A 12298-nucleotide genomic window follows, 5' to 3' on the forward strand; every position below is an offset into this window, starting at 1 on the left:
TTGCTGTGGTAGTTGTAGTAGCAAAAGGAAGTGAAAAGAGTATGTGATTTTCCGAGATTGTCTAATGACCCAGCCAACTGGTCCACAGAGTTAGTTTGTGGTCCATTTTTCTAAAGACAGGCTTTGTGGTCTATACCAGAAAGAGCCATTCAAAATGATTTTGGCTTCACTCCAGCGTAGTGATCTCTGTGGAACTGGGCAGGTAGGTTGGGATGTTTTAATTCACTTGACCCATGCATCCCTTGGCGTAGTGTTACAGAGGCTGTAAAGTCGGGCAGGAGAGAGGATTGCCAGTTGCCAGTTAACAGAAATCACATTCTTTTTTTTTTTAATTTTTATTTATTTATGATAGTCACAGAGAGAGAGAGAGGCAGAGACACAGGCAGAGGGAGAAGGAGGCTCCATGCACCGGAAGCCCGACGTGGGATTCTATCCCAGGTCTCCAGGATCGCGCCCTGGGCCAAAGGCAGGCGCCAAACCGCTGCGCCACCCGGGGATCCCCAGAAATCACATTCTGATGGACACACTGTGGGTTTGCATTCAGACTTTGTACATAGGCTACTTCTGTAGAAAAACTGATGTTGCCTCTTTTGAGGCCTAGGAAAATGAAGCCCTTCCCTGTTTGGCCATCCAGGGCCACTCTTAAGACTTGAGTATCCCAGAACCACCCTCCTTAGACTCTCTCTTGATTGAGGCAGTGTTTCTTCAGCTATTCCGCATTTCTCCTTTCAGAGATGTTTTCCTCGTTGCTACACCCCCATGCCTCCCACCAGTTCTTGGGGGAGTAAACAGTCCTGTCTGGTATTGGGGTAGATGAGCTCTGTGTTGGATTAATTCTGCATGACCCTGCTTGCAGACTGCTGGGGGAGGAGCTAGCCTCCTTTTCATTCCCCTGGAGTCGGCACCAGACCTGGGCCAAGGAGGCTCATTTTCCCACGTGTAGGAAGCTGATGGGCCCCCCTCCTCTGCAATATTTGGCTCCCTAAGTTCTCTGAGTCACCCCCTGACCCTGACCGTCTGTAGCAAGGCCTCAGACCCATCAAGCCAACCTCATCCAAGAGGCCTTAATGAGCACCTGGCGGCTAAGTGCTTTGAGATCCTTCAGATGAAAAGGGCTGTCAGTGGTTGGGGGGGTTATTATTGTCAGGGTGGTGGCGGCGGCAATTACTCTAGATGATCAGGACATCCAGCTTCCTTTGTCCCTCATGGGAGCACCAGGCTCTCAGAGGAACGGCAAATTACCTTGTTTTATCTGCCTTGGATTCTGATGGGGTATGTGCAAGGTTCCTTTAACCATCTGCCATCTTCCCTTTGTAGCTGGACAGGTAGCACCGAGAAAGCTCAGGAAACTCTGAAATGCTCGTTCCTGAGGAGGTGATGTGGTTTTGAGGAGTGTAGAGCAACAGACACCAAATCCTTCTTTCCAGCGTCTGTATCTCAAGAGGGATTGGAGGAGCATTTGGGACTTGGGGATGGAGGATGACCACCTCATTTGACTTTCAGTCTCCAGGACTGAAAGGAGAGGGCAGTGGTTGGTGCATGGGAGCCTGAAAAAAAAAAAAAACCAATTCTCTGTGTAGGTATGAGAAAAAAGATGGGTTCTGACTAAAGCCACTCAGGAGTTATATTAAATTTATAGACAGAGAGAGGAAACATGTCAAACCAGAGAAGTGGTGGAGACCTTCCACCTTCTCTGCACGGTTCTGAATGAAGAGAATTTTCATCTGAGTTGGATGATTGAAGTGGGGGAGCGCTCTAGAGACAGACACTGTGGGAACCCTAGGGAGTATGTCCTCCTAAGTGAGTACATCCACAGCAGCAATCATGCCCCACTTTTCTGCCTGAGAGGAGTGGGTTTAGTCCTCAATAATAGTGAAAGATGGCAAAGTTCTTAGGGGTCACCCAAATGGAGGTGCTGCTCCATTGCTCCTGTAGCCACCTGGATGGGGTGGGCGGGCCGGCATGTCACTGGCACGGAACCAGGGCCTCCGCTGCTTCCCGTCTTACCCGCATCCTCCATATTTTTACTCTGGGAATGAACACCTTTCCTTTACTGTGTCCACAAAGCCAATCATTTTCCTTGGAAAGGAAGAAGAGGCACAGATTTTCCTTGAGAAGTTACTTTGTCCCATCTTCCCAAAGAATTAGTTTTACCTGCTAGAAAATCCTCTTAGACATGAATGGTGCCCTTTTCTGTTTAAAAGCCTGAAATGAAGATGTCACATACTCTAGCATTTTAAAAATCTCACTTTAACCATGGATTGTCCTTTTTTAACTTGCTGTTAAAGCCCCAAATTGTGAATAGTGCCATTTTCTTTGCTCACCTCCCTCCAAGTCACAGGTGCTTGGGGTTTGGCTTCCATCTCTGCATCGTTTGCCGCCAAAAATGACGATTGTTCGAATAATATGTTTCATCGACTCTGAATTAAGTGATACTCATTGCAATGATTAAGGATTCTAGAAAAGTCTTTTAAAAAGTCACATGGCTTTGATAAAAGGGTATAAATAAGAAAGTCATGTTTAATACAATGAAGAGAAAGGTCCAGAATGGAGGGGGAAGATAGAGGAAGTAGGGAAGAGAGAGAATGCTGATGGGCGGTGTGGGGGTGGGGATTTCAGGTGTTGAAACTCAAGAACAGGAGAATACTAGCCTTTCCTGAGGCCAGAGCAGCAGCAACTGGACTTTCAGCCGAGAGATTAGGTGTAGACTGGAGGGAGCATTGCCTTGCTGAGAAGTTGATGGGGCTCCCTCTGGGAGAGCTGGAAGCTGCTGCTGTTAGGAGCCCTGCGCAAGGGAAGCAAGGGAAGAGTGAAGGCGGGGGTGGGGGGCGGTGCAGAAAGAGAGCTTACTATAGTGATCCCTCGCTCCCTCCTCCCAAGCTGTTTGCTGCCCTCCCTTATCAGTCAGGATTGTCCAGTCCCGCTGTCTGAAACAGATTTGATGACTCAACAATGACCAATTAGGCGTTAACACATCTATCTCTGGGGCTATCTAGCCATCTTTATGGAGAACAGGATCTTAAATCTCTGCTCATCGGGACAGCCAGAGGCTTTGCCTAAACGGTGGAAAGAGCCATAGACATTTTTCATAATTATAATGACTTTTTACAGGGAAAGCCATAACTCCTGCACCATAACTTTAGTGTGGAGAGGAGCCCATTGCAGACTCTGTGATGCGGGGAATGGAGCCATCTGATGGCTGTCTTCTTCAGGCAGTCTGCGCTTTCCTACCATGAACAACTTCTGGGAACAAACCTCACAAAGGAGGATAAGGTGGTTTCGATTCTGAGTGCCTACAGACAGACTACACTCTCTAGAGGCCCTAGAGGTCAACAGTTAGTGACAGAAGGCCAGGAAACGAATGAGTAGTGTACGGAGTGTGGCCATGCTCCATATAGCTGTGTGTGGGGAAGCTCATGGGGGTGGTCATTACTTCTGGAAGGCTTCCTGGAGGAGGCAAATGTGAAAAGGAGAAGGTCATTCTTAGAGGAAATGGCCTTAGTGGAGAGGTGGGAAGATGGAGCTGCAGAGCAACTTAGGAGCATAGATCGCATTATGGATCATCAAGAGTCTTGTCATCTTAGTCTTCCAGTCCATTAATTAGCTCATACTCAATCTCTCTCAGGGAGCCCCTATGCTTTCAGAAGAATTTCAGGACACCCTATGAATCAGGCCTGAGATCATCCTGTCTCACCACCCTTCTCCTTGGCCCACCATGTCTAATGACTTTTTGGTCTATTTATTCTTTCCCTGTAAAACATACGTGAGAATATGAACATTCTTTTGTATTGCACTTCAGCAGCTTGATTTCCCCCAAACTACTAGACAGTCCCTTCCTCATCCTCCTAATGGCCTGTGCTTTCCTCATGCACCTCAGAAGCACTTCTGGGCCAGTGGGAGGGCAGTTTGTCAAAATATGAAGGACCGGCCATCCCTGCTCATTTCCCAAGCCAAGTACCCCAGAGCTTTACCTTGTCTGACGCCTTTCTTTGGTTAATTGTACAGAATTAATGTCTTTCAGCTTCCTTCTGTTCATCCTCGCTGATGTGTTTCAGTCTGGGTGTCCCTGACGACAGAGCCTGTGCTTGCACTTTCTGTTCCATTCCACACCCCTCAGAGTGCAACGGAGACTCTGAAGGTTCTAGAGGTGAATAAATATCGAGATAATTTGTCCGGTGTAGACTATGTTTGTTTTTCTGAAACATGTTGGAGAATTAGAATATTCACGTGAGGGATGCCTGGGTGGCTCAGCGGCTGAGTTCCTGCCTTTGGCTCAACGGGATCCAGGGTCTGGGGATCGAGTCCTACATCGGGCTCCCTGCATGGAGCCTGTTTCTCCCTCTGCCTGTGTTTCTGCCTCTCTCTCTGGGTCTCTCATGAATAAATAAATAAATAAATAAATAAATAAATAAATAAATAAAATCTTTTTAAAAAAAGAATATCCGTATGATTGCTTCTGCAAGCCTCTCCTTTGGTCAAGTAGACATAATGTTATGGGTGTATCTTTTGTTATAGGGATTGACCTTTGACATCCTCCTAAAAGATTCTTTCTTTGGTCATAACACTGGAAAGATAAGTTAGTGTGCTTCTTGGTTGGATTCATTCAACAAAATGCCTTATTTGTGATCTCTACCATTCTGGACAAGGGAGGCAAAAATGAGTAAGACAAACTCTCTGCCTTTTAGGTGCTTGAGGTTGGTGGGGAGATAGACAAGTAAACCAGCATTTATAGTACAGCATGATCAGAGCTGTGAGGCAGGTGTACATGGGGCAGGGGGTGAAGGATAGACATCTAACTCAGATGCAAGGGGTGTCATTTACTGGCCCAGGAGGCAGAAGGGGGTGAGTGGTTGTTGTCGCATAAGACTAAGGCTAGACACTATCAAGTCCTTTTAGTTAGATTACCATTCTTAATCTACACATTCATGCACTGACCAGTGTATACACAAGTACTGGGTAGGTGCTAGTCACAGGCGCGGGTCATATTCGAAGATGAACAAGCCAGCAGTCTAGGGGGATGGACAGAAAAATAGACATTTAAAATCCAGTATGATAAGGCCTGAGGTAGAAGCTGACACCTTCCCAGTTAAAGCCGACGAAGTGTTACACTGCATAGAATGCTTAGGAGGGAACAACAGAGGGCAATTTCAATGACTTACCCCCTTGCTCCCTTCTAGTCTGTGAATAGGTTGATTCAAATTCCACTGTGCAGTTTATTTATCATCTGGAATCCCAGCAGTTGAAGGATCCGGAATATATCAAACTTCCTAGGTCTCTGCCTGGACACCCTTCCTAGTTCAGGAAGCAATTAGTCTGAGAGAGACAGAAGTGAGAGTGTAGGAGCAGAATATATATCCTTTTAAAATAATTTAGTAACAACCCTAGGTAAGTGACCAATAATTTATAGAGTCTATTCTTTTTATAGAGATATTTCCTTGCAGCTCAACCAGCGAGCTTGCCGGGTTTAGAGGATTAATCTTTGACGTAGTAAATATGCTCAAGTTGTAATTCAGTCGCAGGGATAAAGGGAACTTAGACTTGTCTTGTATAAGGGGAAAATATTAAATGGATTTGTGGAGGAACGGCCACGCGGTCCTTGCTGCCTCCCGTCGCTGAGCGTCGAGCCAGAGTTTTCTGGGTGGGTCAAGGGACCCACCCTCTAGGTCCTCTGGGCCAATGGCCTGATGTTACAGATGGGAAGACCAAGGCCTGTGGTACCTGAGACGGTAGCAGATCCAGGACAGAACGCATGTCTTTTGACTCACACCCCAAAGATCTTCGATACTGTCCCCCGACAACTTACTTACCTGTCACTTCAGACTCTGGCTTTACTTGCAAGGCTGCCCTGGGGTCTCCTTCTACTCGGTTCCTTTGTGTTCCTCTCTATTCCGGGTCTCCTGTCCATGCTGCGCCCTTTCTGGCCTTGGAAATGTCCCTCCCCCGTCCCCTCCTCAGGCTGGAAGGCCTTCACTTTCTCTCCCTCTGCCCCTTTCTCCTCCAGCCCAGCTGCGGCCTGTACCCCCTCTTCCAGGAACCCTTCCCCAGCCAGCCTCTTCGTCTTTTAGGGCTTCTCGGCTCTTCCTCGTTTCAGCCCGATTGTTGGTTTGTACTTGCTGCTTTGTTGCTTAGTAAGCATTTTGGGGGGAAGTTTGTAGATACTCCTGGTCTCTTCCGCCAACCAGCGCGGATCAGGAGCTTCCCCACGGCGAGGCCCGGAGCACACGGGGGGATCTTCTGCTGCGGCCTCATGACAGCTGGGATTGGACCATCTGAGAAAGTTCAATCTCTTCTGTATTTGGGAAGAGGAAAGAGGGAGACGAGACTGACTCTAAGGTGGGTGGCTGTGCTAGAGACAGGAAGGCGTTTGACGTGTCATTGAGAAGGTGCTTTCCAGTCCTGGGACTCCAACTTTGTGCTCCCGCTTGCCTATGCCAGGGCCCTAGTCTGAGGCTGTTAACAATTCTGTGGCCTGTGTTCAATAGTAAGACGTCTGCACAACTAGTAGGTGGCAGGTTGGTGTGGCCATGGCATGTCGTGAAGGAAAAAAAATAGCTTGGTGAAAGGAACGTCCCCTGTGGAACGCATGGTTAGGTGGTGCACCTGGCTGCCCAGTGCATGACCTCAGCTGCAGCCTGGAGGTCTCCACCTCAGGGAAGGGAGGCCCTGAGAGCCATTTTGACCCAAGTTCAAATTCTCTAGAACAAACAAGCTGATCTCTTGCTCCAAGGCCCAGTCAAAGAGGCTCCAGTGTGTTTATTGACTCTTGCAATGCCCTGCCCTGGAGAACAAACAAACAGCTCAACCTGACTCATTCCCTCCACAACTATACTCAGTTCTATTGCTGGGCTTTGCCCGGAAAAATCCCTCAGACCCTATGGAAATAAGAGAGCCGGTGCTTATGGGGCTTCCCTGGTCATATGTTCCTACTTTTCTTTCCATAGAAAATTAATCCTCCCTGGAGGTGCAGAAGACGATCCGTAACTTCAAATTCACTTGGCTTAGGCTCTCTCCATTGCTTGAGGCAAATCAGCTTGCTTCACGGACTCATTCATTCAACAAATATTTGTTGAATGCCTACTATGTATGAGGCTCTCTTTTCTCATGATGGGGGCTTGCTGGCTCTTGCTGTGGAGAATGCTGGCGCTTTTACCTCTGACTAAATGACTCAAAATCCCCTTTCCTGGCATTTTGTTATAATAGTAGTGGTAGCTAGTAGTAGTAACACCTTTTCTCTCCTTTTCCACCATTGGGGGAACTTGGTTTCTGAGCCCTAACCATCTCCTTCCATTAAGCCTCTGGAGTAGTCATCTCTACCTCCTGGGATATTCCCACTTGCTTTTCATCAACACCTGCTTCACATTTTCCTCCACAGAAAGGGAGACCATGTTATGCTCACGTTTCTGCTCAGCTCTTTGCCTCTCTTTTTAGAAGAAACGCAACTCAGACCCTCCCCATTGTTTCCTAGACTGTGTAACCCTCAGAATGCCCATGTCCCATGTGGTGTTAATAGGGGTTTCTTAAAAATGATTACATGATTAGCTCAGTTTTGGAAACATCAGACTAGACAGGCTGAAATCTTAAACTACAGGACTTCTCGAAAACTTCAACATATTACTATTCATTTTCAATCTCCAAGAGCCGACATGATAGGTGACATCAGAGGAGCACAGAACCCCTTTTAACGAAAAACCTCTTATCAGTTTTGGGGACAAGAGCATTCTCTGAAATTCAGTTTGGGAAATGCTTAAATTGTGGAAGGAATATTAGACTAGGAGACGAGAACTTGGAATTGATTCCCTCTCTGCCACTCACTTTTCTTGGTGGCTCTGGGCAAGTCACTTCATTTCTCTGGACCTCCATTCCTTTATCTGGAAAGTAAGGAGTCTGAATTAAATTCTCCCTCAATCTTCTTTTAGCTTTGACATTATAGACTTTTTTTTTTCTTTTGTTTGTTTCTTTTTTAAAAATAAAGATTTCACTGAGGAGGGCACTTGATGGGATGAGCACTGGGTGTTATACTGTATGTTGGCAAATCGAACTTCAATAAAAACAAAACAAGGGCAGCCCGGGCTCTGCGGTTTAGTGCCTGCCTTCGGCCCAGGGCGTGATCCAGGGTCCTGGGATCGAGTCCCATGTCGGACTCCCCACAGGGAGCCTGCTTCTCCCTCTGACTATGTCTCTGCCTCTCTCTCTGTGTCTCTCATGAATAAATAAAATCTTTTAAAAAAAGACAAAACAAAAAATAAAATTAAAATAAAGATTTATTTATTTGAGAAAGGGAGAGTAAGAGTATAGGAGTGGAGGGAGGGGCAAAGGCGGAGGGAGAGAGAATATCCACAGACTCTGCACCGAGCTCAAAGCCAGACACTGAGCCCATGACCCTGAGACCATGATCTGAGTCAAAATCAAGAGTCAGTTCCTTAGGGCTCTGGGTGGCTCAGTCAGTTAAGTATCTGCCTTCAGCTCAGGTTATGATCCCAAGGTCCTGGGATCAAGTCCCCAAATGGGCTCCCTGCTCAGCGGGGAGTCTGCTTTTCCCTCTATCTCTCTCCCCTGCTTGTGATCTCTCTCACACACATGCTCTCTTCCTCAACTAAATAAATAAGAAAAATATTTTTGAAAAGAGTCGGTTCCTTAACCAACTGAGCCACTGAGACCCTCCACCGTTTCTTTCTTAATGTCTTTTCCTACTGTCAGTCTGGGAACCCCTAAGATGGATGTAATATCTTTTCTTCTCTATATATCTTCCTGAAACACCCAAGACAGGGCCTATCTAAAGATAGAGTGGAGACAGAATGAAAATAGCCATCAGTGTCAGCATTGTGCAAAGGCATCCACAGGTAGGCTCAGTATTCTAAGAATCAGAAACTTAAAATCTAAGATAGAGGGGCACCTGGGTGGCTCAGAGGTTGAGCGTCTGCCGTTGGCTCAGGGCATTATCTCAAGGTCCTGGGATCAAATCCTGCATTGGGCTCCCTGCAGGGAGCCTGCTTCTCCCTCTGCCTGTGTCTCTGCCTCTCTCTCTGTGTCTCTCATGAATAAATAAATTAAAAAATCTTATAAAAACCAAGATAGGTATCTTGACATACTCATAAAAGACAGACAAGTAATAGAATAAGACATTAAACCAATGAGGAACTAAAGACAGCTGGAATAAATGCATTTTAGACATTATAGGAAAGGAAAGCTATTTGGGGAAAGAAAACATGGTTGTTCCACGTGCTGCTGAACGTCTTAAGGGAAAGATCTGAGAAGCTCCTTGGAAGAGAGAAGCAGTGATACCGAGAGAGGAAAGGGGATATTCTCTGCTGGTGGGGTAGGCGAGAGAAGGGGAGTATCCCTGGTGTAAGGGACAGCCTCCCTGGCTGAAAATTCAGAGAATGGCGGAAGGCTCGTCTGGGTGGTATGATGCAGCAGACCAGACACTAAATGTCAGAGAGAGGAAATAGTAGCTTTACCTGGAGTCCTGGGAAAGTAGGTCAACACATTTCACTCTCAGCGCTCCGCGGCGGAGTTGAAATCTCTGGGTGTTTGAACAAGACACACACATACGTGGTTGGCCCTGGAGACAGACAGATTCCCTAGTGGGTGGCCCACACCTTTTGCCTTCTCTTGCATTGGGTGTGATGGGCTAGAGCCCTAGATTAAGTTCATGCCTCTGGGCACTGTCATTTAGAGAAGATAAGAGTGATGAGCAGAGACGCTTATCTTTATAGCTGTTCTCATTTGATTTATATTCTGTTTGTTTGTGCGTGTGTGCATGTGTTGAGTCTGTACCCACCTGTCTGTGTGTATGACTGTGTTTCTGTGAATGTATACTTCCACACGTATGTGGACACGTGACCACGTTTTATAGGTATCTATGGGTTTGCAAAGTGATGGTATGTCCAGGGCTGTGTCTATTGTGAAAGGGTGATGTGCATATGGGGGTGGTCTAGTAGACATGCACAAGGACTATATCCGCATATCTATTGTATGTGTCAATGTTTATACAGATTAGCAGGTCTGTATCTTAGGTTGTCTACGTTTGTACACACGTATGGGAAGTGCACATGTGCTTACGTATATATCAACACGTTTATGAAATGTCTGTGTGTGGGCACCTGGGTGGCTCAGTCGGTTAAGTGTCTGCCTTCAGCTCAGGTCATGATCCCAGGGTCCCGGGATGGAGCCCCTCACAGGGCTCCCTGCTCCGTGGGGAGCCTGCTTCTCCCTCTCCCTCTGCTGCTCTCCTTGCTTGTGCTCATTCTCTCTCTCAAATAAATAAACAAAATCTAAAAAAAAAAAAAAAGAGAGAAAAGAAAAAAAAAGAAATGTCTGCGGGTATCTTGTTTTTCTCATCTGTCTAATTTTAACATCTTGCCTGGCATTTTATCATAAGCTTTCCCCAGTCTTTTTGGAAAAAGCAGAAGATAACTAACCAGATTTAGTGGAAGCATCTAATCTGGGTATGTCCACGTGGAGTAAAATCATGCCCTGCTGTTTATTCCATTTGCAATCTCTTCCTCTGTGGCATGTCAGCCTAGGCACCCGCTGTGCCCATGGAACTCGGAAAATGACCCGAAACCCTTCTTCACTGTGGTGACTGAACGGCCTGCCTCCCTTCCTGGGCTGTCCAACCCGGGAGAAGGGGTGGCCGAGAGCTAGCAACAGCGGATCTTAAGCTCTAGCTGTTGGAGACGGGTTTTCTTGTCTTTTGCCTCTTCCTGGCTTCATCTTCTCTATCCCACAACCTGTTCTAATCCCTCGAAAGAGAGGCACAAGGTTTTCTTTCCCCCCAGAGAAACCAGAGAGAGAGAGAGAGAGAGAGTAAAAGAGATTTTGCTCCAAGGGAATCTGCTCCCATTTTATGGGGTTTGTCAATAATGTTCCTTCATTAAGATAGCATCTGAGCAGAATGAAAGAGGCTTCTCCCCTTCATGAAAAGAGTTGTTTTCTCTTGGGGGGGGTTTGAGGGGGGGCATTAAATAAACCTGTTTTTTAAAAAAGTACCTCTGCAGCAAGGAAATGTGTTATTATTGTAATTGTCTAATGCTAATTATACTTATTACTATAATAACCATTTTGTTGTAACAAATGATGTAATCCTCTTTATTTTTGTCGCTGCCAGAGGCGAGCGGTGTGTCTCTAGCGAGAGGGTGCCGGGGAGGGTTCCCGGTGGGGAGGCACATGACCTTGAGATCATGACCTGAGCCGAAATCAAGAGTCACGCACTCAACCGACTGAGCCACCCAGGGGCCCCTAAAGTTCTGCACTTTTATTTTTAAAAAAGATATTTATTTTAGAGAGAGAGCAAGAGAGCGAGTGAGTGTAGAGAGGGGCAGAGGGAGAGGGGTGGAGAGAATCTCAAGCAGACTCCCTGCTAAGCAGGGAGCCCAACGCGGGGCTTTATCTCACGACCCTGAGATCATGACCTGAGCTGAAACCAAGAGTTGGAAGCTTAACTGCACCACCCAGGAGCCCCCAAATTCTATACTTTTAATAAGCTCCCAAGTGATGTCCATGCTGCTGGCCCACGTACCACATGTTGAGTACCAAGGCTCTCCACTTTGTTTACAGCTCTCCCTATCAACCATTCTCTGACTCACGCTGTCATGAATTGACAGTTATTTCTTGAACATAGAACATTTGCATAAAACAGTTCTATGAACCACAGAAGTTACCTTCCTCCTGGGAGAAGAGCAGGGGGCCGGCAGTTGGATATTGTGTTGCTCCTCGTGCAAAGAACTGAGTGTGAGCAATAGGCAGGCGGCTCTAGGCTCTAGACTTCCTGTGTGCGGGCCCTGCCTACTGCAGGCTCCAGAGCACCCTGGCTGATGGCCACCAGTGGAGGCACCTCTGCGCCCTTTCCACTGACATTACGAGTTGAATTAAACCTAGATATTTTGTCGGGAAAGTGTCCTAAGCTCGAGGCTTCTGCTGCAGTCTATCGAATGTGCCTCTGAAGTCCCCAAATTCAGATGTCTGGAATTCTTTGTTAGCCCCTTCCAAATACACAAGTTAACAGGAAGAGGTAGGAAGGTAGAGAAGAACAAAGCTTCACAAAAGGAGTAGGTCAATACATTTATTAATAAGTATTTATTGAAGCCTTGATATCAAAAGGCAGTGATTTTATCCCAACCCCAGGCCTCCGATTAGCAGCAGGAATAGTGTTGACTCTCATCTAATACCTTTTCCTAATCAAGGCTACCCTCTCCTTTGTTTCCCAACCAGATGTAATCCCTAAGACAATTCAAAAGACATAGATATGTTTTTGGAAGATAAAAACATTGCTGCATTAACAAGTCCAAAGAAATTA

At 46.5% G+C, this 12298-nt stretch overlaps 1 long non-coding RNA gene across 6 annotated transcripts; it reads right to left on the reverse strand.

The window, feature by feature from the left end:
- Positions 1-364: 364 nt before the first annotated feature.
- LOC129517410 (uncharacterized) lies at positions 365-9680 on the reverse strand. 6 transcript variants are annotated; one of them, XR_008666001.1, is made up of 5 exons: positions 9459-9680; positions 7813-7868; positions 5160-5313; positions 3972-5009; positions 2488-2785 (listed from the first exon to the last, which is right to left on the reverse strand). It is a non-coding gene; the product is annotated as an uncharacterized LOC129517410 (long non-coding RNA). The 6 variants fall into 6 exon arrangements; XR_008666003.1 differs by lacking the exons at positions 7813-7868; positions 9459-9680 and adding an exon at positions 365-1547 and having other exon boundaries at positions 2325-2785; positions 5160-7805; XR_008665999.1 differs by lacking the exon at positions 7813-7868.
- Positions 9681-12298: the final 2618 nt, after the last annotated feature.

The sequence above is a fragment of the Nyctereutes procyonoides genome, unplaced genomic scaffold (assembly GCF_905146905.1).
Source record: "Nyctereutes procyonoides isolate TBG_1078 unplaced genomic scaffold, NYPRO_anot_genome, whole genome shotgun sequence".
In the NCBI taxonomy this organism is placed as follows: domain Eukaryota; kingdom Metazoa; phylum Chordata; class Mammalia; order Carnivora; family Canidae; genus Nyctereutes; species Nyctereutes procyonoides.